The sequence below is a fragment of the Mustela putorius genome, unplaced genomic scaffold, assembly GCF_011764305.1.
Source record: "Mustela putorius furo isolate JIRA1106 unplaced genomic scaffold, ASM1176430v1.1 tig00000145_pilon_pilon_pilon, whole genome shotgun sequence".
NCBI lineage: Eukaryota > Metazoa > Chordata > Mammalia > Carnivora > Mustelidae > Mustela > Mustela putorius.
Window position 1 is genome coordinate 25,543,400 of NW_025421294.1, and position 7,539 is coordinate 25,550,938.

Sequence of the window (7,539 nt, forward strand, 5' to 3'; positions counted from 1 at the left end):
AAGGCTCGTGGGGTTTGGAGTTCTGAAGGGGGCTTTCTTTCCTCCTCTGTGCTTTCTCTGATCCTCTGGGTTCGCTAACACAGAAATTACACAGAGCAGGTACTGAGCAAAACCATCATGACGCCCAGGCTCGGAGCCAAGCATTCTAACTGCTGGAAGGAGCCCCAGCAGAGACATCTGCCTCCCTTGCCTTTAAAGATGCAGAGGAGGGGGTAGGGGTGGGGGATCTTCCCAATAAAGCAGAGACAGGGGCCTTCCAAGGGAGAGCTCTGTCAGGCAGTCTGCCATGGGGTTTCCATAATTGCTTCTCTGAGGAACCAGGACGCCATGATATCATTCTTCTATTCATCTGCTGCTTGCTGCACGTGGGCTGAGAAGATGGACCCTATTAGGTCGCCCTGCTTGAGGGAAGGGACAGTGGGGAGGGGACGACGGTGTGTATCAGGATCCAGTCAAGAAAACAAATACGACTCTAAGTATTTTTAAAATGTGACTCAGGGTATGGGGTACGCAGGCGATGTAATCTCAGAAATCAACCAAGGCAGGAGTTGCTCCCACGGCTCACTCCCGCTCCTCGGGCTACAGAGGTGACCGAGAGTTGGTATTGCCAGAGCCAGAGTGGGCATTGCCTGGCACAGAGCTAGAGCAACTGTGAATTTTCTCTGCAGAAGCTGGGATCTCAGAGGCAGAGGCCACCCGGAGGGAGCTGGAGCCGATGAGGAGACACACCTGCTGCGGGATAATGTGCCCCTCTCCCAAGGCGAGGGGCTGAGAGAGAAGGTGAGATGTCCTGGCTTCTCCCCTTGCCCCCTCCTCGTGGGCAGAAGGCAGCCAGAAGGCAGCTGATGAGGAAGCCTGGGGAAAGCACCCTGCAGGGTGATTCCCCGCAGTATGAAGCAGAGGAGAGAAGGGAGAGAGACGGGTCTGAGGACCAACAATGAAGACCAGCACCGTGGGGGGTATAGCTCAGTGGAAGAGCATTTGACTGCAAGACCAGCACAGTGACTATGCCCACGGCAGTGTGCCTCAGCCCCCGCCTGCCTAGGGTCCTGGGCCACCAGAGAGGGAGAGCAAAGAGGGCTCCACCGCCTGGAGGGCTCCTGGAGGCCAAAAGCAAACACAGATCCTCCCACAGGTCACCCCAGCCACATAACCTCACATCCAGGTACTGACTCTAAAACTCACGTCATCCCCCAAGCCTCTGATATTCATGTATGAAATGGGAATGCCATCCCCACCCCCGCCCCTCCATGGAGGCTGAAGCACACATATGTGGATAATGGAACTTAGTATGCATACCTTGGAAGCCTCCACCCATGCCAGCCATCAATGCTGATGGCCCCCTCTCCCCAGATGTTTCTTCCTCCGGAAAGCCCTCCTGCCTCTTTCCACAAAAGAATCACCTCCCTCCTAGCTCCAAGCCTGTTTGGGGGACACTCAGAGGGGTTTTCAGGCAGCAATCCACAGTATCAACCACAAGGGGTATTTCCTTAGCAAGGAACACGCGTTCTTGCTGTGTGCTCATTCCCACACCAGGAACCTCCCCGCCAACACAGCCCAGAGCAAGGCACAAGCGTGTGGACACGTCTAGCACACGGTATGTCCTCAGGAAGGGTCTATCGCCTGAATGACAAGAAAGTGAGCTGGGAGAAGGAATTTGGGTGGGGTGAAAGCAGACCTTTAAGGAATGAGGCTTTGAGAAGAACCTCAAATCACAGCAAACCAGCCGGCGGAACAGGGAAAAATGCACTTTAAACAATTAATGACTCCAGGAGGGGAAGAGGCCAGGGCAAGTGGTTTGCTCAGTGAATGGATTCACTGTATCTACTGGATGCTGAGCCCATGAAGCAAGGACAAATCCCCATAAGGCGAGGCAAGATGCATACCCCTGATTGTTCTGCTCTGTGCCAATAGAATTTCCCGTTTGCAGATGAGTCCTGTCTCCATGGCTCACCGCAAGTGCCCAGCGTGGCAGCATCCAGAAACACACGTGTGAGGTGCAGAGCTCCCAGACTTGAACCTCTGCCCCGGGGAGCCCTGGAAACAAGCAGACTGGATGCTTGGTGTCAGAGGTTTCCAGAATCAGTCCTGGGCCTCATTACTGAAGAACACGTGGTCCCCTATGGACACTCGTTGGAGGCCAATGAGGGAAGTGAATAATCAGGAAGCTTCATCTTTCACTTCTACGTTCCTCTTCCCCGGGGCCTGCGGTTGCCGCGCAGATTTCAAGTTGAAATGTCAGGAAAGCCTCCTGTCCTTGGACTTCTTCCCTATTCCACCCCCCGCTACACATACAGACTCGTGCATTTATTTGCCTGCCTCTGGTCTCTGTCGAACACCCCGGGTAATGTGTTGGTTAGAAATCCACAGGGCAATTAGGAGCTGGGAGTTTGGCTCTTCAGTTAAAGAAAGAGAAAATACCTCTACCTGAGATTCTCAGCAGGCTTTACAAAACCAAGGTGAATGTTTTGGCTCGGCTCAGAGGAAACACAGAAGCTGAGGAGTGACCTCATTATAAGAACGGTAGGGGCCATTCTGGGGAGGCCAGAGTGTTCTGAATGAAGAAATAGCATCCACCCTGGACACAGGGTCCTGGGGATGCGGGAACAGTTAAGTCTGATGGAGAAAGCAGCGTGTCGAGGGCTTCCATTGGGCATGGGCGGAAAGACGTGGAGAAACTCACCAAAGGCTCAGCAGCCCTCCCTTTGCCAATCTCTAATGTCAATCTCTAATGCTGGGAAATGGTTAACCCCCAGCTCCCTGGGGATGGGGGAGCTCTGATTGCAATGCTTGACAATTTCTGATTTCCCTGATGAAAATTCTCACACCGTGGTCAGTTGCAACTTATCAGGATGACAGGAACTGGAAGGAGATACATGGTGAGCACACGGTCGGGTCGCATTTCCACACACAGATACAGTAACTGCCAATCCCTCCAGAGCACAGATATAGCAAGATACAGTAAAATGCTTAGGGAACAGTGAGTTTTCTTTAGTATTTGTTAACTATGTTTTTAATATAATTTATTTGGCTGTAAGTTCATGTAATTTAATTTTTAATAAAGACTTGTTTTTTTTTTTTAAATTTCTAAATTCAAGGAATTAACACATGGTATATTTTTAGTTTCAGAGGTAGAATTCAGTGATTCATCATAGAACACCCAGTGCTCTCCGTTATGCCCGTCACCCAGTTACTACATCCCCCCACCGACCTCCCTCACAGCAGCCCTCAGATTGTTTCCTATAGTGAAGAGGCTTGTCTCCCTCTCTGACTTCATCTTGTTTTATTTTTTCCTTCCCTTCCCCTGTGTTCCTCCATTTTGTTTCTTAAATTCCACATATGAGTGAAATCTTGTGGTATCTGTCTTTCTCTGATTGACTTATTTCGCTTAGCATAATACCCTCTAGGTTCATCCAGGTCATTGCAAATGGTAAGATTTAATGGTGAGTAGTATTGTGTTGTATTTACCTACCATATCTTCTTTATCCGTTCATCTGTTGATGGACATCTAGGTTCTTTCTATAGTTTGGCTATTGTGGACATTGCCGCTAGAAACGCTGGGGTGCACGTGACCCTTTGGGTCACTATGTTTGTATCCTTTGAATAAATACTTAGTGATGCCATGGCTGGGTCTACTTCTAACTTTCTGAGGAAACTCCGTACTGTTTTCCAGAGGGGCTGTTTAATAATCAGCTCTTAGAAGACAATTTGAGGCAGCTTTTAGCACAATCAGAGAAAGTTGCAGCCCCTGAGAACAGTAGGCCCGAGGAGCAAAAAAAACAACATGGCAATGTCTTGAATTGATTGTGGTGCCTACCAGAAGGACTGGAGAGGTCAAGGTGAACCTTCTAAGAAACTGTACGATGTTTTGCCATTTAGAAGTGAATACGTTTATATTTATAACGTTAGATACTTAAAATAATCTTAAGAGGATCTTAAAACATCCCATGTTACAGATGAGGGAAGTAAGATGCACCGAGGGGAGAGGTGCCCAAACCCACGGAGCTGGTACGTGGGGGATTCTTGCTCTTCCCCTCACCTCCTCCGTCCATGCACACCTGGTGAGGGGTAGCCCACAAGCTCTGGCTGATCCCCACTGTCAATGCCCGCCTAGCCGTTGTAACCAGACTCGGTTCACAATGGAAATGCTGTGCCAGGACCATGGAACCCACCCACCCCTTGGCTTCAGAACATGCCAGCGAGTATTAGCTAAGAGGCCATGCTCTCTTCTTTCCCAGAATCTCTCACTCTCAGAGCTCAGGGCAGTACAGGTCGCCTGGCATTTTGAGGTCACCTTCTTTCTCAGAAGGAAGGAACAGTATTTCTCTGGGCCCCACCTCATCTCCCTGCCCTCTTAGACACCGGATGTTGGAGACACTGGTAAACTGATCAGCTGAGAGCAGGGAGACTTCCAGCTCAATCTCTGAGCTGTAGCCAAACCCCAGGGTGTTCAGGACCCCGAGAGCAAGGCAATATCTGCTTGACCACCCAGGCTGTGTGTGAGCATTACCTGGCATCCTTTGGGGGTAGTGGCCAGACAGGCCACTCCCTCTGCCCGACAACACAGAGCAACTGGCACTGGATGCCCGGTGAGATCAAGACCTTTGTTTAAGGCTTGGATCCCGGAGCCAAACTCACATGTGGCTGGAAACCAGTGCCTGCAAAATCTTCCAGTGCCAAGTGAGCCCCTCTCCCACCTTCTCTCGCTTGGCTACTACAGCTCTGGCTTCTGGGTAGGAAATGCCCCATTGTCCAGGCCACATCCCTTCGATGCTTTCTCATTTCACATTTTCTAGCATGTAGGTTTGGTATGCTTGGCGCTTTATGGCTGCTTGCTGTGTAATTCTGTTCCTGTCCTGCCATTCAATTTGAATTAAATATCAAACAGATGTGAGTCATTTTTTGCTCTTTTTAAAGAAAAAGTTTAATATTAGGGAGCATGCCCTCCTATATGATCAGGAAAGCCGTTCAGAGAAATAAGCCCCTTCAAATTAAAAAAGAATCACATTGGTTAACGTTAAGATGCTTTCGAGTGATACATTTCTAAGTGCTAAGGGAAGGTGTTTCCAGCAAGCTATAAAGCAGCCAAGACAAAAGAGGAGAAGATATACGGCCACAGGCTGATGGGGAAATTGGAGCTCAGAGAGGGGGCAACCCCACCTGGGGAGGAAGCTCTAAACTTGGAGATGAGGTTCACAGATGATGGAGGGGGAGGCCATCTTCCCCAAAGGCCTGGGGGGTGGGGCGCTCTGCTCCCTGCAGCCTGTGTGGTCAGAGTGGGAAGGGAGTCCGAAGAGAGTCAACCTGACTTGGGTACCCATTCCCTGTCCTCACACACTTGGGCCCGTCTGGCACCTCTCCCCCAGCCTAGTCCTGTGGATGATGGTGTAGTTAAACATGCCAACTGGAGTAAAACCCTTGGCCCCCACTGCAGTCTCTTGGATAATAGGGTCTTTGGCCTTTTGTGGGTCTTGGACACCTCTGAAAATGCAGAAAAAGCTATGGCTAATTGTTGGACCCAGGAACGTGCTCAAACTTGCATAGGACCTCAGAAGCCCAGGGTCCCCTGATTTAGACTGCCCCCTACCCCCAAGATAACCATGGCAAGGAACATTTTATCACCAGGACACTCAGCTCACAGGACCACGGTCCCTCTGTCATAGAACATGAACCTACATTCTCCAGCACCCTTACACCCGGCACCATGCACAGCCTTTTCACGTGCTGGAGGAGCTGGTCAGTCTCCAAAACCCCTCTGGCTTCTTGGCAACATGCATGCCTGGAGCTCAACATTATTGGACCTGCCGCCATTCATGGCTGTGAGCCAGGGCTTCTCCGGTGCTGGCTCAGGCACTGAGTGTTTCCATGTGGTCCTTTTACTCACTGTACCTACAAGGCAGCTCTCCAACTATAGCCGGCTGATTGCAAATGACATTTCCATGTGGTCGGGGAAAAGGGCCAGAATGCCTCCGATTCCAGCTAGTTCTGCACATCCTGGACCTGGAGATGAGGCTCTGCACACCCAACATTTGTCTCTAGGGATGATGTGCAAATGCCCTGAGACCCTGCTCCACGGGGAGCACAAGGCCCTGCTGATGAGAAACAGAACCAACACTTCCTAGAATTCTGCAGACAAAAGAGAAGGTCGAGTGGAGGGATTTAGAGCAAAGAAAAGCCTAGACTTTGGAATCAGACAGCCAAAGTCTGGATCCGGCTCTACTTCTTACTAGCTCCATGACCTTGGGCAAGAGACCAACCTTTCTCAGCCTCAGTGTCCCCCATACATGAGCGGGAACACTGCCCGTCTTGTGGGGTGTTCGGGAGAATGAAACCGGATGACGCATGCAGGTTGCAGAACGCAGAGCTTGACTTACAGTGAATGCTCAGGGTTTGGAACTTACCTGTTTTTGCTGTTCCCTCCCAAGATCACCAGCCCCCTGTGTGATGGTTCTCGCCGGGGCCCAGGGCGCCGGGAGGTGGGTCACAATCAGGCTTACCCACAAAGTAGCCACAGTGATAACCACAGGAGGAGACAGAGATGAAAAGGGAGGGGATGGGGGTTACCGTTTCATAACTCTAGTCTTGGGGGGAAGGAAGAAGTGGGATAGGAGAGTGGAGGAAAGCAGCAGAAATATCTGCAAGTGGTTTTAAAAGAGGAATCGAAATTCACAGTTATTGATGCCATTCCAACTGTTGTTTTGCACCTGGGACAACTCAATGAGAAGGAATGGAGAGCCATTCTGAAAGCCCCAGGGGAGAGGGAGGTGCCCAGAAAGGGGGAGGCCCAGCTCCTGCCCTCCGGGGACTCAGGGTCACATCCAGTTTCTAGAAGTGTGCTGAGCAGGGACTGGCAAGGGCGAAGCTGGTCAGAACAGTTTCCTAGGAGGCGGAGGATGGAGCTACCTAACGCCTTAAGGGATGGGAAGTACACTGAACGAGAGAGATGGCCACCTTCCGTGCTTTGCAGTGCACCCGGCAGGGGTCCCAGGACAAGGCAGCTGGCTCTCAGGGCTCTCAGTTTAGGCTCCCTCTAGCCCTCAACCTACACAGTTTCTTGGGGCAGCCATTCATTTGTGTTTCATGAAGAACAAGAGATTCCTGTCTCCAGTGCTGCTCAGGTGCCCAGCCGTAGAGCTCCTCACCGCCATGAAAGCGCGTTTTTCACCCCCTACAGCTAGGGGCAGCCCTGTGCCAGTTAGAGCCCTGAGGACATCCCTGAGGAACCTCCCCACCCTCCTCAGGGGGCCCAGGCCCACATGGTGTCTTGACAAAGACTTAGCCCCATTTCCCCCAAGTTGCCCAGGACACCCTACCCAATGCCAGAGCCTCCAGAGGGTACCAGCACTCACTCTGATGACCCCGCACCTATGATCCCCGCAGGGGCTGAGCCCTAACCACAGGCTTTTCTCCATTCTTCGAGATCACATACATCTCGTCCTGGACTGATGATGCAAGGTCTCATCCTAGTAGGACCTTGATAACTGACACGCATTAGCCTCTCTCTCTCTGTTATTTCATTTTCATTTGAAATTATGCATG